Source organism: Calidris pugnax, unplaced genomic scaffold, assembly GCF_001431845.1.
Source record: "Calidris pugnax isolate Ruff unplaced genomic scaffold, ASM143184v1 scaffold41, whole genome shotgun sequence".
Classification (NCBI taxonomy): domain Eukaryota; kingdom Metazoa; phylum Chordata; class Aves; order Charadriiformes; family Scolopacidae; genus Calidris; species Calidris pugnax.
In genome coordinates this window covers 10,926,150-10,954,029 of record NW_015094509.1, presented here as the reverse complement: position 1 = coordinate 10,954,029, position 27,880 = coordinate 10,926,150, and the positions used below count along the sequence as shown (strand labels likewise).

The following is a 27,880-nucleotide window of genomic DNA, read 5'->3' as shown; positions in this document are numbered from 1 at the left end:
TTTATTCTTTTGTAATAACTCTTTGAACCCCCTTCATTGCTTTGCACCAAGGCCTGGAGGGCAACTCGTGATCCCAGGGGGCTTTGCCCCCCTAATACGAACTGCCTGGGGAAGCCCCAGTGCAGTGATGGTGCTGGGAGGGTGGTTTGTAAGCTCTGCTGGAGAGAGACACGTGTCTCACTAAATGCTACATAAACCAGCGCTGGATGTTGTTGATGTTGAGCTGGACATCCCAAGCACTTGCTGCTCTTGCACTCGGGAGAGGGATGCAGAGGAGGGCGATGGGTCTCACTGGTCCCCCCAGTGAGTCCCACATCCCCACCACCCTCCCTCTGCCTCAGAAGGGGACAGCCTTCCCCAGCAGCCCATTATGCCCCGTTCCAGGTTGTCTTTTCATTTTTAATATTTTCCCTTTTGCATGTTGCAAAGGGGCCAAAGCCAACTTCAGCTGAGGATGCTGCGGTGTTTGCCTTTGCAGATCCCACGCAGCTTTACATCCTCTTCCACTTTCACCACAGCCCCTGTTGGTGTTGGTTGCCCGTATTTCCTACCCCGGGCACCAGTCGGTCACCAGTGCTGACTCAGGTGAGCACAGGAGTGTTTTCTTGGGGCTGACACCTTCCTCCCTGCTTCTTGCAAGGAAAAGTCTCTCCCTTCTCCCGGCCTCTCCCACATCCTGCCCCTGGTGCCTGCTCTGGTAAGGTGATGTGCAGAGAGAAAAAAACGGAAATTTGGGGGAAGGAGTGAATTTTAGCTAGAGTTACAGGGAAATCTGAGACACCAGTGTCGTGTCTCTGCCTGCAGGATAAGGCTGCGGAGGTGAGCCGGAGCCAGGTGGAGGCAGGCACTGCTTCATCCCCCTTCCCGGGGTGTTTTGCCAGCAGCAGAGGGAAAAACATCATGGGGCAGGCGAGCAGGGGGGGGCGGTGGCCAAGGCTCAGGGACATGAGGCCAAGCTGGCCAGGGACCCTGGAGGGCTGGCCCACAACCCCACATGGCTGCCACCCCGCATCGCTTCGTCAAGGACCGCTGCTGCCTCTCCCCGAATTGGGGCAGAGATGCTGGGGACCAAAAACACATCTCTGTGGCTATGAATAAAACCTCAGCTGTGTATCATTTTGAAAGACCCTAATTTCAGCCAGCGGGTGCAGCACCCTGCTGCGCATCATCCATGATACACACAGAGGGCAGCGCCTCTGCCCCTTTGCTTGGGCAAACCAAAGTGTATAAAGGGTTTTTTTTCTGCCGGAGGCTGGGGATGCAGGAGGAAGAGGAAGAGGGAGGCGCGTTTTCTTAGGGGGACAGGGTTAAGAGAGTGTCAGCGATGGGACCAACCCCCCCAGCGCATCCAAGCCCCAGCGAGCCCTCGGTGTTTGGGTTTGTCCGGGTGCCCGCGACGGTTCCAACGTGCAGGCAGTTATGACAGATGACCTATTGAAATAATTTGGGAGCAGTGCTGGGGTTGCCAGGACAACCGGTGCTCCCTGGGCTTGCGCTGGGCCATGTGACAGCCGCCTTGACGTCAGCTGGAGGCAGAGCCTGCGGTTTCGGCCGCGCAGCCAAAGCCTTGTGAGAACCTAGTGGATGCTGGATTTATCCCCGCCGCCGCCGCCGCTGCTGTTTCTCAGGGGCTGCCAGAGCATGGACTATTAAAAACTTGCATTTCTGCAGTGTGAGGTAACCCTTTGCTTTATGTTCTCGTCAGGTATTATTTTTTTTTTTTTCCTTTAAGAAAAAAAAAAAAGGATAGAAAGCAGCTTATCGTGACTGATATTTTTTTTCACTTGTTTGTTTTGGCTGGAAGTTTGCCTTGATGAACAAGCCCGGCACTATCAGATAAATGCAAAGCAGCTTCCAGTTACTAATTCTGTGAGCAGACTGCAAAGCAGAGTTAAATTTAGATTAATGATCCATGAAAGGAGAATAAAATGATATTGTTCTCGTTTGACACTTTAGGAATATAAATGAACACAAGTAATCCTAGGCTAACGCATTCGGGAGTTAAAAGAAATTATGTTCAGGTATTGTGTTGATTTCGGCATCTCTACAGCTTTATATCTCTGCTGGAACTTGTAGGGTTTTTTTAATGCTGCCCAATTCAGGCGGGTTTGTACCCAACGTGTTCAGTGAGGGGGAAGCCAGCAGCCGAGGAGCAGCCTGAAATCCAACTCCCAAAGTTGGAGTCTTTAAATCATCTTTGTTCACAGGGAGTCCCCGTACTCTCCCCGGGCTCTCTGTCCCTCTCCTGGGGCACGCGGCACTCTTGACCGTGCAGTGTTTACAGAGGAGGGGATCAAGAGCTTCCTGAAAAATTGTCTGAAATATGCCAAGAGAGCAGCGTTGCTGTAACGCAGGCTTTTACCCTTTTTCTCACGCGCACACGTACGGCTTGGGTTGTGCCTTTTTTCCTCTCTTTCTGTTGTGGGTTGAGAGCAGTTAGAACAGCTAAAAAAAGAACTGCAGCGTGAACAGCAGCATGGCAATTGAAAAATGAAATTGCCGTTTGAGTCTTTTTGTAAAAAGAAGAGGGAGTTTGGGTCTGTTTCTGTGTTGCACTCACTCCGAGGGGGCTGTTATGAGGAAGGAGATCCCAGGGCTGCTGAAGTTTAATGCCACAGCCTGAGTTTGCTTGTGTGGGAACATATAGATGGGTTTGAAGAACAGATTACAGCTGAAGCATCATGTGCGTTATTTCCTGGAAAAATATGCTTGATCGTTCTTATCTTCTCTAATTATGTATTACTGTTCCCTTCCTCCCAAAGTTCAAAGGGTTTATTGATAATGGTAATGATTTTCTAAAGCAGCAGCCGCTCTGGAACAATCATGGAGCTGCAAAACAATTTAAAACACAGAGCAACAAAAGATTAAAAAAAATCTATAAAAATAATTCTGATATTATTAAATGCAGCAGAAGTAATCGTTTCAGAAAGGGAGCCAAGGCAGAGACTTTAACTGAAAGCACTTCTGTAAGGAAAGTTATGGCTTAATGATCTGGATTTCACTGCATTTGGCATTCTTAAGAGAGCAGCAAAGATAAATGCATCTGAAACCTCTAAACCATTTCACTCGGCATTATCTCATCTGTTCTTTCCAATTCTTGTGCCTAAAATGTCAGTGTTTGGGGGGAGCGTGTGTGAAATATTTTACATTTTCTTTATTAAACTCTTCACCTGATACCAGTGCATCAGTGCATGGGGAATCTCGAGTGGTGGCTCTTTGTAGGTGAGTTTGACTGAAGGTTAGAGGAGCCACACAGCTTTGCTGGGGAGGTGCTCAGCCTTTCCACGGGGAGCAGGGCTCTCAGCATCCTCGCCCGGAGTGCTGGCTGGGCTGAGCTGGGCACGGCTGGTCCCCAGCTGGTGTGGGGACCCGTGTTTCGGCTGACGGCGGTCCATCATCCCCCACCCACGTGTGAGTCCCCCCGCAGTCGGGGTGGTGGGGTATCAGGGGAGGGCAGGGGGAGCCAGACGATGTGACCCACCACCCTCCGAGTTCTGCTTGTTCTCCAGCTTACATGGGTGGTGCAAGTCTGGTGAGGGACTGGGACGTGGAGTAAGGGGACAGATTTGAGCTGAGCAGCACCTGCCATTCAAGAAAAGCCATTCACCTTCACGTCTGGAGGAGCTGGCTCCACATGGAGCTGTGGGTGCCTGCCAGGTTTGACTTGAGTCGTCGGTGTGACAGCGATGCTCGGTGAGGACTGGGGCTTCACCTTATTCATTTAGGTGTGAATACAGCATTCTGTAGCATTTGGTGCCTTGAAAACACCTGCAAGGTGAAAAATAATTGATGCAGCCTTTGCTCAAGAGCTATTCATAAGAAATATTTTAAAAATAGGTTCCTCACCTCCAGCTGGAATGGACATATCTTGCTTTATCAATACTGAGCAAGTCTTCAAAAGGCATTAACTTGACCTGAGAGAGGAGGATGATAAACTGCTTCACATTTTACCAGAAGGGTCCTGGCCGTGTTGGGGCAGGCGGTCTGAGAGGCAGCGTTACTGGGGAAGCTGGTGAGTGCTGCTGATGTTACACAGAGATGTGTCCCGCTTGGTAGAGTGATCAGCTCTGCCCCCTCTCATTGAGTCTTGAGGGGCTTTGGGCATCCCATTGGCCTGGGTGCCTTTGAGCCCTGGAGGTGGCAATGGCTGAGAGGTGGTCAGACGGGCAGCTCACAGGCAGTGCCAGGGTCTGCAACCAGAGGAAAAGGCACAAGTCCCTCCTCAGGGGAAGGGCAGGGGACTGTGTGTGAGAGTCATCCTGGAGCTCTGTGCCTCTCATCAGTGATTTCATCCTCTTGTTTTCACTGATCAACTCTGTACTCTGCAACCCTTCCGACAAGCGCTTGGGTTTTACCTTGGGAGTGTGTGAAGTTGCCAGGCAATGTAATGCTAAGCATCCCACCGTCTCTGCCCTGCCACGGTTTCACCCACCATGAGAAAAGATCAAACAGCCTGTAGGTTCCTTCCTCCTGCCAAGAGCAGGGGAAGGCGGCTGCAGCCCGTCCCTCACCTTCTGCCCAACACCACAACTGTTACACTGCTGGCTTACTGGGACTCGAAAATCCTCTGATATAAAGAGAAAAAAAATGAGATGCACACAGGCTTGGTGATGCTCCACCTTTTTCTGGGGAGGTCAGGTTGACCCTCATACCTCCCAGCAGCCTTCTGCTGCAAATGTACGAATACGAGGAGGAGGCGATGTCTTCCAACAGTCTTCTTGTCTGAGGAGAAGGTAGACGATTTCCTCAGCAATTCCTGAGGAACTGGAGCACTTCACCTTAGGAGAGACCCTGACTGAAAACAGGACTGAGATCTTCTGGAGTCACTTTTCACACAACTGGATGCAGCTAGGGAAATTAAAAAACAGACACGAGCTGTTGATGCCTCTAGCCTAGTAATAATAACGCACTCAAGCCTTTAGTGTGCTCTACCTTGATCTGCTTGAGTTGATGGGCAATGACAATCTAAATTTAGGCTGGAAGCATAATAAAGCCTAAAAAAAACTTGCAACACAGAACACTGACTCCTTCTCGTATTTTTTCAAACAAAATGGGATTTCTGCTATCTTTTTAAAGGTCCTAGCCACTACTCAAGGCAATATTGGGAGGGGGATAACATCCCCCATACGGGGGGGAAATTGTTTCAGGCAGTGGGAATTGATGTAGCAGTACTGAGTTTCAGGCTCTTAAACTACATATTGCAGAAGTTGGTTTCCACCCTGCTAAAAATCATTACGTTGTGCTAAGTCAATGTCCTGCAACAACTTGTTTAAATGATAACTGAGCTGCAGTAGAGATTTGGCATTTTAGTCAACAGTTGCTTTTCCAATTAAACACAGATGCCATGTGTACAGCACTCTGACTGCCACACAAAAGTTGACCTGATTGTTAGTTCCAAGCTAAAGTAACAAAAATCCTAACTCTGGAATGTTTTTGGTAGTCATATTTTAGAAATAATCTTCCATGGTGAGCCAAAATCTATGCAGACAGTTATAGTCAGATAACAGTTAAAAAAAATAGACTATGTTTTGGCTGTACTTTTGCTGCTGTTAAATTTATCTACTTAAATAGCAGGGAGTATGAGTTGAGGTTTGAGAAACAGTAATTTTGTAATTATTTTACATGGATTGAATTATTCTGTCATCAAATTTGCATTTCAGACAGCATTACAGTATGAAAATATAATTAGAAACTGTAATTCAGGAATTGCTGAATGTGATATTTCCCAGAGGGAACACTGTGAAGAAGCTGCCCTCACTACAACTTTAGCAAATGCTGAAATCTTATAGGTGGAAAATGTGAAGGCCAAGTTGTAAAGTTCCTCTCCCTTCTGTGGTCTCAACATGCTGTCAACTTTCTGCCGAACTTCATTTTTTTGTAAGATTAATTTCCACAGAAACATCTAATCATTAAGAGCTGAAGTGCTCAGATCCTGTTCTGCTGAATTTCAGTCTGGCTGTGCTGATAGTTGCTGAATTGCTTTCAGCCACAAAATGACACTGAGATAATGTAAGGATCTGATTTACACGCAGAAAAGCCAAGAAGCTTGTAGTTTGGGCTGAAAAGCTGGTTTTAATTTGCCCAGTGCCCAGAATTCCCAGCAATGCCTCCTTTCACGGGAGAGAGCAGAGGATGGGTCTCGGTTCAGCTCTCTTTCTCTTCTTTTGTGTTTCAAGAATTTTTGCTGTACATGCTCACAGTGTTGTGCAAAATTTTAGCTGCATAAATGTCACTGGTGTCAATCCTTACAGGTTTTTATTGTTCTTTATTATGATCTTTGGCTTATCGCAGACATATTAGCTGGAAATGAGCACATCCTCTCTTTGTAGTTGGACTTGTCTTGATAAATCCCATCCGATTTTGTCTGAAATCCTCCTGTGGAGACCATCATCCATGGCCAATTTTTCCTACCACCTTGCTGGAGCATTGGACAGACCCATATGTGGAGCAGAGCCCACAATGCACAAAGTAAAGCTGGCTCTGGGAGAAGGCAGAAACTGAGTGTGGGGTACGTTTGATGCTTCCATGTCCTCGTACATCTCTCACAGTCCTGCTGAGAGAGAGTCCCAGTGCTCCTCTGGAGGAAATGGCAGGGCAGGAAAGGGAGAAGTATGGGCCTATGAACCCAGGGTTGCATGGATAAATGGGCTGGCTGGTGGCATGGTTTCTCAGGAACACTGTCGCCCTCAGTGTGCTCTGAGGAACAGGACCTTTTTCCCATACCTGTCAAGGGCCACCTTCCTGCACCCACCTACACCCAGCCCTGGCTGGATGGGCACAGGGGAGGACATCTGCTCCACTGCTCACGTTTTGGGTGAGGTAGGTCCTGCAAGCTGGATCTGGTACTTGCAATGTGAGCAAAGGGCAGGAACTGCAGGTGTCTCTGCAGATGACCTGAGAAGGACTTTTTGTCAGGGAGGGTGCAAAAAGCCAGGTTGGCTCTTTATGGAGAAGTGACCTTGCTTGAAGACCCTTACATGAGTGCTGGTTGGCAGGTGGGGCATGAGCTCCAGAGCATCACACCAGCATTTTTGCACATTTACTTACAAACTCCAGAGAGGCAGGAGACGGCGTTTCAGCCGGCTTTGTGTGGGCACGGAAGCAGGTGCACTGGGGCTGAAAGGCTTTGAGACAGGTTTATACCTGCCACATTTGTCACAAAGCCTCTTAAGAGTGTGCTGAATTTCACCGCCCCAGAGAATAGGGGCTCAGAAGTGGGCCAGATGGGAGCTCAGGAGCAGGGGCAAGGAGGACCATGGGGCAAGTCGTGCCACGTGGGGAAAGGAGAGCCCTGGGCAGGACTAAGTGACCAGGAGAGAGAGGGATGAGGCCAGGGGTGGGCTTGCCACTTCTTGGCTATTCAGGGGACATCACTGCGTTTGCCCCAGAGGGACCTCTGGTAGCATTGCCCAGTGTCACAGGTTGTCTGCTGTATGGGCCAGCCAAACCTCTTGTGAAACGGAGCTGCTTGAGGGAGTCAGGAAAGGAAAACACTGTCCCTCTGTCATTCTGCTGCCGTCTGATGTGGCGGTGGCTAAAAGGGCTGCTGTCTCTGCTGGATGCTGCCTTCAAAATAGGGCTGGAGAAACACCGCGCAGTCAACCCTTGCACAATACATGCTACTGGAGAACAAAGATTTTGTCTTTAAAGTCTTCATGCTTGATTTCCTATTATAGAAGAGATTAGGTTTTGGAGAGACCCAAGATTACGTGTAGGGAGGTTTTATTAGACGAGCAGATCAGGTAGTTTACAGGCTTTCGCTCCAGAGAAGACAAGTTAAAGCTGAAGGAGGTCAAAGTTACCTTCTTTCCTCAAAAAATTCCCTCACTCCTGGAGCGAGCAGATTCCCTGATTATGCCTCACATGGCCTTTCTGCGTTTTCTCCAGGACTGCAGAAACACAATGGATCCAGCTCATTTGAAGTGTCTAACTTCAGCTGAATAACACTCAAAGAGACTTCAGCCATTAAGCAATTCAGCCCCGAGAACCTTTAACTCTAAAGAAAATATTCTGCTCATGTTGTGTGCATGCTCCTAATGGCCAATCCAAGATGCCAGGGGGAAGCGAACACAAAGCCGTTGATTATTTCCACAACTGCTATATGCTTTCTATCACAACACTATTCTTTTGTGCAGAATGGCAGCATGATTGCAGAGTCCTCTTTAACTTTACCATTTTAGCAAGCCCTGGTCCAATTAGAGCAATTATATCTCAGCAGAAACACTGTCTGTTGTCCTCTGGACCTGTCTGTCAAGTGTCCTATTCATAGCTGTTTATCTTGCGTGAGATTTTTCATATAAAGTCATTCTGACCCAACTAGAACAGTCTCATATGAAGGGTAGCCTGCATTTTTATAGGCTTATTTCACAGGCTTATGTGAATGAGAAGAGTGTAAAATTATGGCTGGCCAAGGATAAATCTTTCAGTCTAACCACAGTCTCTTCTTGCTTTATTATTGCTGATTTGACACAGCACGCGCATTTCACTTTCAATTATTTCACTTCACTCTTCACTTTCAGTTACTTTACTGCTAAAAATTGAGAACATTATCAGAATTTTCAGTTCTTCCTTGCCATGTTGCAGAGTTTCCTAAATCAAAATCCCCAACGTGAGTTGCAAGGCATGTAATGTTTGACGGCACACGATGTTCAACCACTTACAGCTCTGAGGTCTGTGTGGGACTATTCAGTCACGGAGTTATTTAAGAGCCACCTTCTTGAAGAAGGTAGTGGGCATTTCTGCAGAAAGACCATCTACATTTTGCTTTACCTCTGCTGTCAGAGCCTGATGTGGGAGCTGAGTGACTCCTGCAAGGAACTCTCATTTGTGTCCGTTAAGGTAGAAGCTGAGAAGCGGAGCTCAGTGAAAGGCAGAAGTGCTGGGAAGGTCAAGGGCAGTCGAAAGAGGAACTCCTGTATTTCTGAACAAAATATAGGTTTCTATTTCTTCATGCTTCTCCTGGAAGGGAAAATCCAGGGAGCAGCGTTTGGAGTCTTCTCCTTGAAACAAAAAGTGCTTTTTTTCTGGAAAATTTAGAAATGAGATTGCCTGTAAGAGAGCAGCCCCCATCTCTGCTGCTGGGTCTGTGGCATCCATGGGAGTCCCATCCGACACACGGAGCAGCTCATGCCAGGGCAGTGTCACCTTAGGAACTGAAAACATGAGCTGAGACCTTAGCTGTTCTTCCTCCAGCATCATCAGGGCAGAGGTTCCACCACATTTATTCCCTATTTTGCCTCTCCTCTGCTAGGTTTTAGCCCATGTGGGCAGGTGGCCAGTCCCTTTTGTCAGGAGGACCCGTGGAGCTGGCGGCGGCAGTTGCCCAGATGTCATCTGTGCCTTCCCTCGGCGCAGGATGCTGCAGGCAGCAGAGCCCTGCCAGCCCTGACCAGGGCTGCAAAGAGATTTTGCAAACCTGGCCACATTAGTAGCAAGGGTAAATGACAGCTGATGAAATAGCAGTATAACATGCTCCACGCCAGCTGTGTGGGGGTCTTGGTGAAAACAGGTTTAGAATGTTTACCTGTATCTGCAGCCTTGGGAGATTCAGTTTCTTTTTGTGCAGCAGTGATGGCCTTTTCTCTGTGAACCCCCCGCAGCCAGCTGCTCTGCAGGGCTAGAGCCCCCACTCACCACGTCCATGTAGTGCTTGCTGTGCCCCCATCAGAAAAGCACAATTCTTTCAGAGATGACAAAAGGCGACAGAAGAGCTGGTAGGGTGACTGCTTGCCTGATTTTTGCTCTTTTCATCAAACACTGGGACCCTTGCAGAGCACCCTACTTCACTTCATTCAAAGTGTCTGATTAAAAATTGAAGTGTATTTCGCTATTAGTTCACCATGCGTTAGTTATTAACTCACTGTGGTGTCACTCCCATTCTGGGAGCCTGTAGTAAAACACACTGTTCCTGCCCACGGCTCCCGCGGTGCCTGGAGACGGTGCTCTGCACAGGGCGGTGAAGAGGCAGCTGGGAGAGAAGGGGTTAAAACAAGCCACGGTCACCAGTTTGAGGCATTTTCGAAAATAGCAGCTTTTCTTTTGTTTGCTGAATTCCCCGCGCTTTTTCAGTGCTGTTCCCATTATTCATTTCTTTCCCAAAATAACCTTTTTTCGGCAGGGGAATGGCCGGGGCGGGAGGGGAGGGATGTGCATCCCGGCCGCACAGCTGCACGCTCCCCTCTGCCTGCGCCCGCGGGCTCCCAGCCGCCCTCCCATGCTCCTGGCAACTACCAGGCAGGTGGCAATTCCCAGTATTTCAGGCAATTTTGCCTCCTGGGTGGTGAGCCTGGCAATTCCTTCCTGACAGCTCTCAGGGGTGCTTCTCAGGGGCGCAAGATTTGGGTTTACGTAGCTTGCAGCTGTCTTTGTAGAGAAACATTTATTATTCTTCTTTCAAAGGGGAAGCCTGAACACATCCGAATGGCTTCCAGCTACACAAGGGACGTGCTTGTAGCCAGCACAGTGGGAAGGTGCCCTGGCAGGTGGTGTGCTCCTGCCATCCAATGTCTTCATAGCCCAACCTGACCAAAAGCATCCCTTGCTGGTGGATGCTGCTTTGAAGGAGGAGGGGAAGCCTTTGGGAAAATAAGCCCGAGAGAGCCTGGCTCCAGGACCAGTGATGCAGGCAGATCCCACTGAGCTGGGACCCGGGGTGCTTTGGGTGTCCCATCCCTGAAAGCTGACCCAGGAAAGCAGCCGCTCTGGAGGGGCTCCAGACAGCACCCACCAGGGCTGGCCGGGGACACCCCTCTCTCCTCCCTCATGGTCAGGCATGCAGCCAAACACCAGGAGCTCCAGAAGCGGGTGCTGGCAGCCTTCCCCTGGGGATATGGCGGGGGGGATGGGGTGGAAAAGAAGCTCTGAGAGGAATTAAAAATTAAACGTTGACAGCAGCAGCTTGCTGCTGAGCGTCCCAGTGGTTCACCTTCACGGCGGCTGGCTGCCTGAGCACTGAGCAGGAGGAGAGGAGCATCCCACCCTTGCTGCCCTTGCTGGAGATCAGCCAGCCCTCCTGTGGCCCTGCCAGGGGGATGGAGAGCAGCTGCACCCTGCTGCGTGTGGGGGCTTTGGCACACAGGACCCCCCAGCTCTGCTCCACTGGAGGCAGAAGCACCCACCTCTCGGTGGAAATCCCCAGAGTCATAGTGAAAGGCACCGTGCGAGGAGGTGGCCAGACCCAGATGAGTCACCCACCGCTCGGACAAATGCTGCTGCTAAATACGGGGTGCTGGGGAGCTGGACCAGCTGTGCCACAGCCCTCGCTCTGGTTTGGGGTCTGGAAGGACCCCAGCCACAGGCTTGCTCAGTGCGAGCAGAGGCTGAGCCTGCCAGGGCTGGCATTTGGGGTGCAAGAGTCAAGCCTCCCGAGGCTGGTATTTGGGGACATAAGGGCTGAGCCCCACTAAGGCTGGCATTCAGGAGTGCCACTGGCACATGTGTGAAGGGGAGGTGTCCATTGCAGTGGAGAGCAGGACCCACATACACGCAGTGTGGGAGCAAGGCTCTCGGCTCTGTGTTGCTGTCAGCAGAGGGCTGCCAAAATCAGGCAGGAGCCGGGGTGCAGAGATGTGATGGAGATGCCCTGGCTCCTGCCTGCTTGTATCACCAGAGAGCACCAGCATCAGGCAGAACCTGTCCCCCTTGCGTCCTCCTCCCCAGCCGGGGCGGCCACTGCCCACCCCACCATTCCCACCTCCCCTAGTCCTTCCCACCGGCCGTTTTTCCTCTGTGCTCACCGGTGGGCTCCTTGGTCTGGCTCCTTGGTCTGCAAGTGCCTTGAAGCCCCTTCAGAGCCCCAGCAAGCCCACCACAGAGCCCAGGGCTGCTTGCAGAGCCTGTCCCAAATGATTTGGACCCTGGGTTTACTTCATAATCCCCTCTCAGTACCCATTTCCCAGCAGAAAAAGCTTGCTTCCCCCAAGCCTTCACATTTCTTAACATTAGCTTTCAAGTAGGTGACAAGTTACCCGTTTTCCAGCTGTAATGGCTGTGTCTGTACTACAGCCACTGCCTGTGTCTGTACCACCTGAAACAGGGAGCATCCCCGGCACCACAGCTCAGCCATGGAAACAGCTCTCTGTCCAGAACGGTCCCTATCCCTCTTTTCCTCACAGCCAATTCATACCCTCCCAGCTGGTGCCCAAGCCCAGTCTGGGACGTAGCCTGTGCCCATCCCACGGGGCAGATGGTCACTATTCAGGAGGGTGCAAAGTTCAATAGCATGGATGAGGGAATTTCTGTGGCCGGTTGGCCCCCGTGCTGAGGGATGCACCCGGATGCATTTGCTTTGTAGTCCCAGGTGATGTGGAAAATGTCATTATGCATAACTAGGCAGGAATCCTTGGGGGAAAAAAAAAAAACTTAAAAAACCAGAAAAGCAGTTTTTCTGAAGCCCAGGGCTGGGGTGAGCTCATGAGCTGCGAGCTCTCACCGTGGCCACCAGCAGGAAACCAGCCCATTGAAGCACGACAAAAAGGCTGGCAGCTCCAGTCTGTCGAACAAAGCAGTGGGTTTTTAATGGGACCAGAGCGAAGGAAGTGAGGATCGCAGCTAGAAGGAAGGATAAAGAAAAACCTTTAGTCTATAGAGAAACAGCTGTCTGTACAGAGGGGCATTCTCACGTACAGTGCTGACCTGGCTCTGTCCAGAGGTTTCTTTTCCCCGTGGTGTGGGTTTGGTGCTGATTTCATGTTGTTCCTTAGTACACACACTTCATTCTGCCTCGTTCACTACTACACATTTTCTAGTTTACAAGCCCTTTATTTTAAAGATGTGGAAACTGCAGAGGTGGGCATCCAGTGCTACACCCTTTCTGCTTCATGATTTCTCCAGAATGAGTAAATTGTTAACCAGTTGGCAGATTATTATTATGTATATATTATTACATGATTAACCCTCGCAATGAGAGACCAACATAATCCACTTTTCCAATGCTGTACTGTGCCTAAAATCTGTTTTCTGATGAAGCACTGCCTCTGCCACCAGCGCTGGCAGGTATTTTGTATTTCACTCCCCAAGAGGGAAGTGACGTCCAGGTGCTCTTTTTTTGTAAGACTTCGGGCTTGAAAGAGGTAAAAAGCAAAGGAGATTTCTGATTGCAGTTTTCTACCGGTGTTTCTGGGTTTTGTTGAATTCAACCTGTACATTTTTGGCCTTGGAGCATAATGTCAGTGGGGTTCAGAGAGCTAAGGGAGCATTTACCTTTCTCCTTGCCTGCAGCTTTTCAAGCATGTTCAATTGTTTCTATTACTTCCTCTGTTAGACATGGAGTGTTTTCCACTTTCCCTCGATTTCCCAGTCAGATCCGCTGCCCGTGCCCTGTTCTGTGGCAGCAGCCTCCTGCTGTCCCTGGGGACATCGTCAGCCACGTGGCCGGTGGGACGGGACTAAACCTTGACCTTGCTGCATGCTGGAAATGCAGTTTGTTTATGAGATGCTGAGCAGAGGTGGGTTATGCCACTTGGTAGAAGTCAAAATCTGTCATGCTGGCACCTTTCAGGCTGGGGTCTTTATTTAAACCCCTCCATGGTCTCACTTGTAACCCCAAGCAAACCATTTAATGTCAGTGGCCATCCCAGTCACATGAACATGACCACATGACCACAACTATGATGTCCTGGCAGGTCCTATCATGGAAGCCATTGCCGCTTTACTTCAAAGCCCTGCAGAGCACCAGGATATTGGCTGGGCTGCTTTGAATGGTGAGGTTTGGTGAAGCAGGACCCCTGGTTTTAGTAAAGCAGGAGATGGGCATGACTGTGTGAAAGCGCAAAGTTTTCCCCTTTCACTTGCAAACAGAGGTTGCTCCAAATAATACAGAGAATTTAGGAAGACTCGCATTAAGGCATTTTTTCAGAGTCATTGAATATGTTTTAATCCTTATTAGCCTTGAGCAATTGTCTCCCGGTGAACTGATGGAGGGGTAGGTATAATTAAAGGTCTGTCCTGCACAGCCTGCTGTGCATTTATAGCTACACGACTGCTCTCACTAGTGAAACAGAAATATGTCTTTCTAAAGGAAAGCTCAACAGCAGGAAATATTTCTTTCACAAAACTGAACACAAGTTTTTCTTCTCTGCATCATCAGATAAAAGCAAAAGCTTTCTTAAATTTCTAATTCCACTAAGCAGCTGGCTCTAATGTACAATTCCTTGACACTGTTCATTTTTTAACCAAAATGTGCTCCTTTCCAAGCACAGTTGTTTCATCTGGTAATAAAAGCCTATTCAACCGTTTGCGTGTCTCATCAGTGTTTGCATTGGTTGTTCTGCATCATATTTTGCATTTTGCTTCAATCTTTCCACTGAAGAAGCAGCATTGTCCAAATTGCCACTGCTCAACTGAACATAACTCCCTATTCCTTACTGCTTAAAGTTAGTGGTCTAATTCTGCTGGTGGGTAATTTTGATGAAGTTTTCACAGTCCACGCAGACAATACAGTGAAAGTCTTTTCCCCCAGCCATTTCTGAAATGTCCCACCCCAGCAGTTGAAAAGCCTTACGATGGCTGCCTCTCGGGCTCCTGGCACAAATGGAGGCGGCACCGTTGTGTGACATGCTCGTTACTTCAGGCATTAGTCTTGAGAAGTGCTGGGTAATTGGATGGTTTGTCATGTCTGTTTAAGCACATTATTCCTGAAACTGCTTCTCCAATCGATAAAAGACTCCATAAAATTGTTTAAACATATTAAGAAAAATGTGATTTACTCCAGGAATCTTTATTGCATTTCATTATAAGCCACTGAATCTAATATACAAAGAAGATAATTTTAATTATAAGTGGACAAAAGGAAGATCTACACTAGGTTCCCACTAAGCAAATATTAGCAACATGCGCCTTCTCCATCTAATGCAGTTACATAAAATAATTAGGTTTGGTGTTTCTAATAGGAGCAGTGGTTAACTATATTACGCAGCCCCCAAGAGAAATTGGCATCAGATGAGTTTCTTAGGTACTGTGGTATCTGTTCTCAGCTATTTTTTCCTGCCCTAGGGAAACTCATGAGGTAGCCAAAATGTGGGCAGAGAGTTCAGAGAAAGGACTGTTGGTCTCCCTGTCTCATCTCAAAACAGTTTCACTCTCTGGGTGCTGCCTTCTGGAAGCCCATCAGATGGCAGAGGACTGTGGTGTTCCTCTCTGCTTGCAGACCTATGCCTGGTTAGTTTTTGTTTTACAAAGTGAAGTGTGGTGTCATTCACTTCTGTTTTGTACTTTATTGCTATTTCAAATCCTGGACAGAGGAGGAAAAGAGAAAACTCAGTCCAAGATGGTGTCCTAATGCGACAGTTCCTTTCCACTTGTGTTCTTCCCCATTAAGCGGAGAGTTGACAGCTTTCATACAGGTTAACAACTTGACTTTTTACATATAAGTGCCTGTTAGCTAAACAGCAGAATCAAACATCTCCTGTAGCCTGCAGCGTCCAAAACATCTGTGTTACTTGCTGCAAGAGCAGCCCTCCTTAAAGCTGTCACTTATAATATTTGAAACACAGAGAAGACACATCCAAGGGTGAATATTATGTTATTTCGTTACATTAAATACTTTCCAGCCATGAATATCTGACGGTCATTTCTCTCCCTGTGGAGGAACGGGTGTGCTGAGGCTAAAGAGGAAATAAGGAGGCCCAGAGGCGGAGAGATAGGTGATGTAATTCTGGGGATGCGGGATTGGGAGCGCAGGGATGCGGAAATGCACAGCCTGAGCCATGGAGCAGCACCCGTGCACCGTGACCATGGGAGCAGCCCCATCTGATAAGGGTCTGTCCCATGCTGGTCTCCCTGTGGGTCCCTGCTGATCCAAGAACCTTGAAAACTGACCCCAGCTGGGGCAGCAGCACCAGACCAGCCGATATGAAGAGCTATGCAGATGTTTTAGAAGATCCTTTCCTCCCTCTTCCTGTGCATCAGTTCAATCAACACTGAAAGGCAGCTGTCACCCAGTAATCTTTGTAAAGGGGCCAGAGGTCTTCAGATGAAAAAGCTGTGTGGTATCAATGTGTTCCCCACAGGAGAGAAAGGGATCACTTTAGGAAGAAAAACTTTGTAGAACGCATGAATCAATACTGCTCCATCGATACTGAATACAAACTGGGCATGTGATTGGCTTTCAAAGAAAATACAAAACTTACTATTTCACAGATCTGGACAACATATTCTGCTAACCCTCTTGACTCCAAGGTTAAGCCCAACCAGCTGTGAATTTTATTGAGGTTATTTGTAAATCTTAATTTAAATTAATTTTTTTGCAATAATCGTATCACAGATCCAATTGACAGAGCTGGCTGGCTCTCTTGACCTGTCTGCTGCTGCCGGAGACTCACTCGTCTGCTTGTGTAACCCTCTGCTCACGTTCCTGCAGCTCTGCACTACTGCTGTGCAGCCATAGGAGACTACATACTGCAGAGGAAGACAGAGATATCATAAACATTTACTTAACATCACTGCCTTGGTGATCTTTTGTGCCAGAAAGACTCTGCCCACTGGAAGAAGGGCACTTGGTTTTTAGGATGCCATTTCTCTTCCAGAGGAAGGCAGGACAGGAGAGGACCTCCTGACTCATCCAGTCCTCTGCAGGTATCTGTGTCATATAGACACTATTTGTGGACTTTTCAAGCTCCAATTTTACACAAGCTACACCATTTGTCTTGTGATCTTTGGGAGAAGGCTGTTCCACAGACTTCACTGCTCCAGTGGTTAAAGATTTGCTTCTCATTCCCAGCCAAAACTTATTCATGGCTAGTTTATACCCATTTGTTCTTGCGCCAGCATTGTCCTTCAGTTTAAATAGTTTTTCTCCTTCCCTAGTGTTTACCCCCTCTGATGTATTTATAGACTACAACCATATCCCCTCTTGGCCTTTCTTTAGCTGGGCTAAACAGCCGAGTGCCTCTGGTCTCCTCTGAGAGCACAGGCTTTCCATTCCCTTATTTGGCTTAACAGCCCTGTTCTCCAGCCACTACAGGCTAAAATCCCTCTTTCTGAGCATACTTTCCTGGCCAGGTACTACAGCCATCCAGGTGAGGCCTCGTATCTCCAAACCCTTGTACAACCTCCCATGTTTTCATTAATAACATCGGTCTTCCCCCTTCCCCAACTCACCAGATCAACCTCAGCAGATTTTGTAGGAAGCATCATTTGGTGCCTGCAGGTCACATCATATCGGTGTTTTTCAGTTATCTTACGGCCACTTAAGATCAGCTCCTCGTTCCACTCCATCATTTCTAGTTAAAAGCTTCCTATTCTTCCTATTCAATTTTTCCTACTGGTCCCTCAGAAACTGCTCTTTGTAATTACAAATTTCATCTCATTGCACTATTCCAGTCCTAAAATCATCCCATTCCTCTTGTGTGGTATACTGGCTGTCCAGCTGACAGTGCCTCCCACCTTGGTGTTGTCAGGAACTGCACTGCTTTGAGATTATGCATCATGGTTATCAATGAAAACGTTAAACAAGATCCATGCCAAGACTCATCTTTGAAGAACCCTATTGTAACCATCTTCCACCTGAGATTTCCCCTTTAATTTCAACCCATGATCCTTAAAGAGGAAACATCTGTTTGACTCTGTCCAGAACATCCTCCAGCAGGAACGATTTACTTTGATTTTACCTAAGTGGCTTTGAATTAACCTTTGTATATACACCTATATATCTAAAAGAAACAGAAGCTTTTGCGCTGGTTTGAAAACCAGTGCAAGCAGACTTTCTACGGGGTTCCCATATAAGGTCAGTTCTGCCAAGAAACTTCAGTTCTAACCTCTAACATTTCTACAACTTCAGTCTGAGATCTCTCTTCAGCAGGACTTGCCAATTGTGGTGCTCAAGTCAGGGTGTTAGCAGACGTGTTTTGCTATGCAAAACTCCCAAAGAGTTATGAAGCCAAATTCATGATTCAAATGACTAAAGTCATTATTCAGGCTTAGTACACTTTTTTTATGGGAATTTGGAATGGGGTGAAAATTCTTTTGTGCTCTGTCCTGTGTTCCTCAGATCTTGGCCTGCAGAGGAATAGCAAAAATGATATTTGTACCCTCTACGTTCAAAATGGGTGAGACTATAAATATCTTGTAGTCCTAAAACAACATTCCTGCTAGTTCTTCAATTAAGACTGCAAGACTTCTCCCCCAACATCTCCCTTTGATTCCTCACAAAGATCTGACTGTCTTCTTTTCTTCTTTGTGCCAATGAGTTTAGAGACTTTTGGAGGAGTTGGTGGTGACATTCCACAAAGCAGAGAATGAAGCTACTCCTCTTTTAGGCTTAAATAAAGCAAGCGAGGAGAAATTACTGAATATTTGGCTGCCCTTTTGACCACAGGAAAAGCAGTCCTTGCCCTCCTTCCCTTGAACAGTTCAGGGTTTGGATACCTCTAAGTGTTACCAGTTAGTTCTTCTGAATGGGTTGTATGAATGGAAACTGAATGATTCTCCCCTTAAAAAGAAGAGGAAAAAGCCTTCAGAAATATCAAATCAGTCTAGTTAAGCTTGTTTCCTGCATTATAATTTAGCTTTTTTTTATTAACATTAGAGCATTCTCCAATCGGAAGAATCAGCTTTCATCTTTACATATTGAAGATTGGCTGACAAGCCTTCACCTGGTGCCTACATCTGAGATGTTGTAAAGCCAAGGACCAGATACTCCCATGGCACTTCAGGTGATCTTACTCGCTTGATGGACAGGTATCTAGGCTGCAGCTCTAAAAATAATTGATTTGAGGATTTGTCTGTTGAGCAATAGGGCAGAAAAGGCTTTAATTTGGCATGAGGTTGTGTTTTCAAGCTCTTTTTGCTAAAATGAAGGAGCTCTACAACAACAACAAATGATATCATCCAATTTGATATTGGATGTTGAGCAAACTGAGACTGTGTTCTCCTCAAGCAGTTTTGTGAAACTACCCCCCAGTATTTCTGTTTCTTCCTGGAAACAGCCCATGAATTTGGAGTTTCCTCAGTCACTCTTTAGAATCCAGAAATGATATTGACTAGATTTTCATAGCTTGTATGGAAACAGCTAAATTTAGGTGCCTGAATCCATGGTCAGGTGCCCCCTGCTTTCGGTAGGTAAGTATTGTGGAGAGTTTGATATTAAAACAACCACCTCCTGAGCTGCTGTCGGAGGATGTAACTTGATAAAGTTTTTTTCTAGATTCAGAGCATTTAGCGTGTACCTTCACGCATGCTCTGACCCTGTCCAGATCCTTTGCTCTGTTCAGGCAGCACCGGGAGCTCTGCCTGTGAATTTCCAGCAGAAGAACCCTTCCACCAAGGAAGCTCCCTGCTGACCTGAACCCAGCAGAGGGGTCACTTTTTCTGGTCTCTGCCTCTCCTGTCAATACAGGACACAGGCTGAAGATGGGCAGAGCCAGGCAGCTGGGTCCCCAGTGCATACAGAGCTCATGGTATCATTCAGAGACATCCTTGGGAGTTGCAGACCCTGAGCCAATGCAGGTGCAGAGTCACAGCCTGCAGCCAGGTGCCTGAGGCCAGATTTCTCCCTTCCCTCTCCTCTCCTCTCCTCTCCTCTCCTCTCCTCTCCTCTCCTCTCCCTCTCCTCTCCCTCTCCCCTCCTGGAGCATCGTCTGTTGCTGAGAAAACTTGAATGTAGGAAGCATCCTAACCAAAAGCATAGGGAGAGGACTCCACCAGCTTGCTGCTGCTTAGCATCTCAAAGGGAAGACTGAATTCCCCATATGTGGCAATTGAGAGGCGGGCGGTCATTTTATTGACAGAATTAGTTCATATTCCAGTCTATCATGGGTACAGATAATGCACTCTGAGATTAAGCTACTGTAGCAATAAATTTGCTAACCTAATTTTAAAAGATAAAAGCTCCAGTGAAGTGAGGCTTCATGGCACACTCTATTCGATTTCCAACGCTTCAGAGGAGCAGGCAAGAAAGCCCTCCCTCAGGTAGCTGCTCCGCACCTCTGACCTCTTCCTCCCAAAGCAAATCTTCCGGAGAAGGAACTAGAGCAGCACTAAAACTCCCCTCCCTCTGGATACCAGCATCTGTTGTCACTCTTCGCAGCTCACGTGAGAGGTCATATAAAACAGCACTTGGAGAAGCCCTTAGAACAAATATAGGAGTGCTGTCCTGCATCAGGAGAAGACTTTCTTTCCCTTGCACCCTCTCTCCCCACTTCTGCAGCGGTTTCTGACCGTCCTCCTCTCCCCATAAATTTGGGATAGCTGGGAGCACTGCTCCTTTAGCCCAGCCCCTGGACCTCCTACTGCTCTGTAAATTGGGATAGCTTCTGACTACTGGTGGCACAGGAGATGCTGATTCCCACAGGCTATTGCAGCCCAGCAGCAAGAAGAGAGCAGCCTGTGACACGGCGATGCTGGGCAGACACCTTGAGGCTTTGTACGTGTTTCAGGGTGAAGGATGGATGAACGCATTGGGCATTGCACAAGGTCAGATGGTGTCTGGGGATTGCTCAATACCTCCAGGCCTCCTGTGGCAACAATTTAGGGATAGATGTTGCAGCCAGTAAGGAAACCCCAAGAGCTGGGTGTTTCAAGCTGGATGGCAGCTCGGGTCTCAGCAGAGGAACTGCTGAACTTGTCCATCTCCGCAGCCTCAGAGATGGGAATGGCTCTACCACGGTGTGGCCAAGACCTAGGCAAAGAGGTGGCCGCGTGTGGATGGGGCAGCTGTGCAAAGAGGCAGTCAGGTGTTCTGTGCCCCCTGAACCCCCAGGGCACCACAAGCCTTAAACAGGTCACTGATTTTCACTCATGCTTGAGTTGCCTCGCATTGCTAGTGGGACCAGGGTTTCCTGTGCAACTTAACTGAATTAAATTTCTCATCTGGCCAGGCTGCAAGGGTGGCATTGTTAGAAACCACAGGCATGAAACCCATGTAATGTTGGTGGCAGTAGCTTTATTTCTCTTGGCCATGCTAGGGGGGTTTGCAAGCTACATCAAACTTTTCCAAGCATTTGCGTGTCTTCATATTTGAAAAGGCAGTATTTACATTGCAGGCTCTAGCAATGTGCTCAGTATGTGCTAGTTTAACAACATTTTAAATAATTGATCAGGACTAAAAGAAAATCTTGTATTGGTTATGTTGTCTTTCTTTATGAAGGCCCAAATGTACGATGCTCCAGTGTGCTAAAAGCACCTGCAGCAAGGTGATGGTGGCATCTTATTAGCTTGGACACACATACACTCCTCCCCAAGAAAAAATGCACATTGCTTCTGTATTACCAATATCCAAATAAATTAGTGCTGTTTGTGCTGTTTGAGTGCTTGCGGTGCACTGCAGTTCAAAGGGAAACCACACAAAAAGTGTAAAGTTTTCAGGCACTCCCACCCTGTCCATTATTGTTGCCTGTACAGAAAGGTGCTGTAACCTATCTACCTTCAGCAGCTTCACAACTGGCCTCCAGCCAGCAGCTGGGGTCACCCCAGTACTGCATGGGGACTTCAGACAAGGTTTTCAGGAAGCCTTCAAAAATATCCATCAGTGGTTTCAGCAGGGCTTACCAGGACCAGCTCCCCAGCCCTTCCTTTGCCTGCTTGTTTTCAGATCCACCAGGCATTTCCCCCTGTGCACATTTCTAAGAGCAGCGTTTGCGATTTTTTTATGAACAAAAGCTGATATTAGCCAGTTGGGTGGAAAAGCACTTTTTTCCTGGACTCCTTGGCCAATGTACATACTGCTTGCAAGCTCCTGTTCGAATGAGCTGTCACATCGGTGCATAAAACACTGCACTGAGGGAAGCCCTTTCCTTCACTGCCGGCCCTTGGTGCAAGTGGTTCCAGTCATCCTGCACAGCTCCTGGAGCTGGTTATCAGCTCCATGCACAGCACGTCCACACTATCCACCAACACCTCTGTCTCAGCTTGTCCTGCCCCTCTCTGCTGTGATTTTTATTTTGTTGGGCTTCATTTGAGTGATGACCACTTTCTTATCCACTTGGATGTGCCTGAGGAGCTGCAGATACAAGGGGGAGTGGACTATTCAAGCCACAGCCCCATCGGCAGCTGTGTGTTAGGGGAAGATCTGGCCAAATTCCACCACTCTACATTGTTATTTTCCACAAAAGCATGTACCAGCAGTTGCTCCAGCCCATTGCCAAAAAAAGAGCAGGTTTTCTTCCTTCAAATAAGAGTGAATGTAGCACTTCAGCCACACCATGTTCTTATAAATGGTAGTTTCTCACAATAAATGTGCCGTGTCCATAGGAAGAAATCATAATAGAGGGGCCAGCACACACATCAAGGCTTTGATCGTAAACTTCCAGCTCTGGGAAGGAGGTGAGCAATCCTTATGTTGAATTATAACTGCAGATATTTCCTTTTTCCTAAGCTACTGTCTGTTACCATGGCCACAACCTTCAGAATTTTCTGACTATTTTACAGTCATTAATAGGAGTGAAAAAGCAGATGTTTAATTACATGCTTCTTATTCTATTCACTAAGGTACAGTTGACTATTTAAGGGTCTTCAGTAAAAAAAAAAGAATTTTTATTGTTTATCATTTTCCTAGAGACAAATAGCAGAAGTTAATTAATATATGCCAGCATCCACTTCATCTACAACTTCTGTGTAGAGGTGATGAAAGCAGTTTATTTACTTCTTAAAGAATTGATATTAGATTGGTACTAGCAGCAGTCAGACATAGGTGAAAACCAGGCTGTAGAAAATAGACCAGGAGATTCCAATCCTTATTCTGGTTACCAACGGCCCCAAAAGGACTGGGTATGTCCTGCAAACCCTCTGGCTCCCACCCAAAGAAGCACTGTTGAGCCATGGCCCCTCTCTCCATGTGTTTGTACTTCCCCATCAGAGGCCCTGGAGGAGCTCCTGGTGTGCTGCCCAGGTGTTGTGGCTGTAGCTACACTCTCAGCCTTCCCACTGTGTGGACAAACCTCTGGCATTTATTAGAACATGAGACCTAGCAAGAAGCTTCCTCTCCACCACATTGTGACACTTCTGGTTTGTGAAGAGAGAGAATAATTACCCAGGAGACTGCTCAGTCAACAGAATTGCAGCACAGGCAGTCCCCTAGGTCTTTCCTGGACTGTTCTTAGTCTGTTCCTCTTTACTTAGACAATGTCACCACAAGTGTCACAGTATAGATCTGTTCATTAAGGCTTTCTGGGCAGAGAAAACCAAATATAGAGTTGCTTAAGTTTAATGTTTTGCCTCTAAACGGTGGTGACTCTGCATGTCATGAGAGCCTTGGCTCCCTGTTGCACGGCTCCCAACTAGACTCTCTCAGGCCAAAGGAAAAACTAGTTACTGGACCATAAGACAGATCAAGCATGAGGTAGGTGCTGAGTCCTACAGAGACTGCTATGTAACTTGATTTATGCTGAGAAATGTGGTAAGAAGGCAACCTCTGTTGTCTGCACACTTCCAGGGACAAATGGCTGCTGAGCAGGGACTTTTGGCTGTCTGGGTCGAGCATGTTTGGGTGGAGGGACCCTACTTCTCATCTCGCTCTTACTTTCAGTGTCTAAATTCACTCAGCTCTGTGTCTTGTTGCTCTGTGCCTGAGCTTTTCACCAAAGAACTCCCTGATGGACTGAAGTGCTGGGAAGGTGAATGCCCTAGAGGAGTGGCTCCTGAGATGTGAATTCAGCTCTCCATATTCAGACTGCTCTCCCATTCCCTTCCGGACACTGTTGCTCTAGTCCAACGCTGTTTAACTCCCTCTTTGGTATTTTCTTGACTTGGAGCTTTTGATCACCTTTTGATGAGTTACAAGATTTCGTTGTTCTTGCTATTGTTGCCCAGCTCCTCTTGGTGTTAGAGTTTGCTCTAGCTAGTTCTGCTGCTAACTTGAATCTATTCATGTACTAAGCTGACCATAATTATGCAGCAATTATGCTGATGAACACTGATTTAAAGATTTTTGCAAAGCAGGGCAAAGGACAGCGCTGTTTTTCCCTCAAAAGCAGAGTGGAGGCTGTGGAGGGATATCCACCATGGGATTCTTACTGCAATCCCAAATGGAAACAGAGATGCCAAAAAGGGGAGTTTAGGTCAGGGTCAATGGCTGCAGCAAGTCCCACGATGGGAGATGTGGTCAGTGTACAGCAGCTTCTCACAATCCCTGCTACTAGGCAGTGCTTACAGCATCTCCACCAACAGCTGCCTCTGGGCAGGCAGGGGGTTATCTGACCAACAACGGACGTGCCTCTCAGCCGTGGTGGGGAACAGGCTGGTTGCCCAACAGTCCCTTCTCTTTTGACTGTGTGAAGGTTGGCTGTCATGTTTTTGCCCTTACTTTTGGCTATGCAATTGTTTTGCTAAGTAGCGATCCATTTTGCTGCTGTAGAACCTGCTTTTATCTATGCAATCTATGTAATTAAATGGGTCCCCTCTCATTATTTCATTCCTACAGCATACTATCCACTACCCAAAACTCTCATTTCCCTCCATTTTTTCCCATTCACCTGTAGTGTCATTTCCCTGGTGGCAGTGAGTTCAGCTGATAGAAGGCTTGAGCTTTGAGCTTTGGGAACTGATTCTTTCTTCTTCTGATATAATGCTACAGACTTGTCCTAAATAACTTGGTGAAAGCTTGATACCATGCTACCTAGCCTGGCTGAGATGGTGTAGGACAGAAATAATCTGTTACCTACACAGAGCAGAAACATAATCACACTGGAGCAGGAGAGGAAGGAGAAGACAGTCCATTCAGTGGGCAGCACATTTTTAGCCAATTCCTTACTCACAGCACATTTTCAGTTTGCAGTCACGGAAGAGAAGCAAATGTCCGGCTTCCAACATCTGCTTCACACTCCGTGCATGTCTGATCACATCTCTCACTGCAGCAGCTCAACAGACCTGCAGCACCAGGGTCACATGGAGGTGCCGTCAGTTTTGAGCAAAGCAGCTCCGATGGCTGACCTCAGATCTGTCCTCTCCAGCAGATCTGAAGGACCCATTTGGCTCTCTCCTCAAAGCATTCACAGCTCAGTCTGGCATCCCACCTCAGCAGCCTGCTCCCCACCCTGGTTTGCACTAACCTACCCAGTAACCTTATCAGGGGGTCTCTTGTTTTCTCCTCTTGAATGTGTGTCCATCTTTCTATATTATTTAAGTTAATGTTATATATATACACGTACACACACACATATGTGCATGCACACACATGTATTTATATTATGTGTGTATATATAGTTCATACATGTACAAATACATATATTATAGGTGAATTTTCAAAGTCAAATAGTTGGACAAGTTGAAATTTGAGTGACCTCTGCTTTCATCTCTCAACTCTTCTAGCTTGCACCTCTTTTCATATAATTAGAGCATATATACCAATGCAGTGAGATGTGCCTTTCCTTTGTGCTTCGTTTTTTGTGGCATCCCTTGGAAACTAGTTGCAGAAATTCAAGAGTGGGATCTCTTTGTGAAGACCACTTTGGAGGGGGGGAATTTACTTATAATTCATAAGCTGCGCACCCCGGAGCCTTTTATTTGGTGCTTCCTCAAATGCAGAGGGAGTCCTTACTTGCAAATTGGTGGAACCTCCCTGGCGTTGCACCACAGCTTTCCCCCTCCAATAGTTTGTGTGTTTCTAGGTGTGAGCATACAAGGGGGCTTACAAGCATTGCTGTCCCATCAAGTGCGACTTTGCTTCCTTTACTTCCTTTACTATTCACTCTGTGAATAGCTCAAGAAACACCTGGAGAATTTCCTATTTTGCACAATCCAATCTATGAGTTTTTTCTCAGAAATAATAATATGCACCCAGACATCCTTGTCCATGGTGATTAAAATGCACCTTTCGGTGGGGTCTCAGTGTATTTCTAGAAGATCATCTCATCAAGGAGCTATAATTTCCTCTGTGAATGAGATATTCTAGATATTTCAGTCAAATTTTAATTAAATATGCTTTTGTTAGCAGCTAGCTTTGTAAATGAATGGGTTTGGAATATATAAGAGCTGCAGAGCTCCCAGATGGAAAATGTGATTTCCCAAGTGGCCATTCAATGGAGACAAGAGTGGTAATCTGCTGAGACAGACTTCTGCAGAAAAAAAAATCAACTGAATAATGCTTTTTTGTTTGAGACTACTTTCAAAGTTCATGTGTTGCATTTTTTAGGAAACAACACACTGTTGAGTTCAGTGGTGATATTTTTGTCCCTCTTTGCATCAATTATTTTCTTTGCTTAAATTTGGGTGTTAGATCTGGCAGCAGTATTGGAAAAAACAGTCTGTGCTTTGCGTATAATGTGTGTATATGTAATACAGTAAGATTATACAAATTTAAACAAACTGTTCTTTCACCTCTGTGTCCATTATTATGTTGGTAATTCAGCAGATATATATAGTATGGCTGAGAAATGGGAGACAGAATCATCCTAGCATTGTATCAAACCTCTGTCAAATGCAGGATTTTTTTGTCCTCCAAAATGTAGCTATTTTCATCATTTCTCCAGTCCAGCTACTACATGCAGAGGCTGCTTTCTTTGAGCATCTCACGTGTATTCTGAAGAACAAACAATTTAATGATAAACCCAAGCTGCCTAATCTTTCCTGAGCATCCTTGTTTACTTTGAGCCCACTTTAAAGCTGTGCCTAAAAGGACCAGTATTTATTTAATGAAGAGCAAAATTAGTTTCTAAGTGAAATGTGTAAATTACCAGGATGTCCATGCTCATGATTACAAGGGAGCTGGACAGGACATGCTCTGCTCAGCGTAAGATGATGGAGATGATGGCAGAACTGAGCATCCGCTTGGCTGTGAGGTGTCTGTGTTTAGACCTGTTACAGCATTCAGGAGTTGCCTTCTCCATTTCTTCATGCTGTGCTTCATTGTCATCAATGAGGAATGAGACAAGTGAATACATGCATGTGTGGATATACCTATCCATCTAATGTGAAATAGGTGTTGTCACCATGATGGTTTAAGAGTACAAGAGATTTGTTAGGGGAGATAATGTTTTTATTAGATTAGATTATATACTGTGAGAAAGCACAATGTACCTTTGGCATATATTGGGGAGTTTTAAAGGCTGTAATCTTGGAATCTACTTGGAGAAAGTACTAAAGAATTACAGCCTGGGCTGGAATGAAGTCACGCCTGGGAATAAGTTTTTTCCTGCGGTCTCCCACTCAGCTTCAAGTAGCCTCCAACCTCACCAGGTTCATCAGCAGAAGTCAATTGTCCCAAGAAACATCAGGTGAAATCAGGCCTTGCCAACCTCCCCCGGGGTTTTAAAAATCAGTGGGTTCCAAGCATGTTTGTCACCAGATATGATACAGATCTTCTAATGCCTCATCTGCCTCTTTTAAAATAAAGATGAGACTGCATAAGAAAATTCTGGCTTGCAAGTCAGAATGAGCTCACATGGACAACTGAGAAGTACGGAGACATATAATCACGACTAGGAAAGTGTTCTTTTTGTAAAATTGCTGCTCTAATAGTGGTCTTGCAGTCCTGATCCTGAAGAGAATGCCTGTATAAACTCTTTAAAATAAGCTTGGTTTGTCTAATACAGGACAAGGTCTCAGGTTTGGCACAGTTTGTGGCCCACTGCAATACATCTCTCACCACACTTTTGCTAATCCGCCGCTTTTCAGGTGCTAACTGCCTACCACCCGCTCCACGGAGGTTAATGACCACCTCCAGCTCCACTAATATCCCTCTCGGCTCCAAATGTGCTAATTACCCTTTTCTGTCATGTTCGTAATGCATTAACAATGATTAACTTACAGGCAACCTGTTTCTCTCCTGTGTTCAGCTTGGGACCCACTGCTTTGTCCGACCTACTAAGGTACCTGTGAGAGTCCATTTATTTTTACCTCATTAGGTGGTCAAATAAAAGATTTGTGAAGACCTTTATTCACAAATACAGCTTTTTAGCAGTGGTTTTTAACTGTTCTCATGCAGTTCTGCAGTATTTATCCTTTTCTATCC

The 27,880-nt window shown here is 46.8% G+C and overlaps 1 protein-coding gene across 1 annotated transcript in view; it reads left to right on the top strand.

The window, feature by feature from the left end:
- Positions 1-1,591: 1,591 nt before the first annotated feature.
- Positions 1,592-27,880, top strand: part of NCALD (neurocalcin delta) — a 59,322-nt gene continuing 33,033 nt past the window's right edge. The window contains exon 1 of the mRNA XM_014965383.1: positions 1,592-1,677. The gene's annotated coding sequence lies outside the window, so the exon portion shown is untranslated. The remainder of the gene's footprint in view (positions 1,678-27,880) is intronic.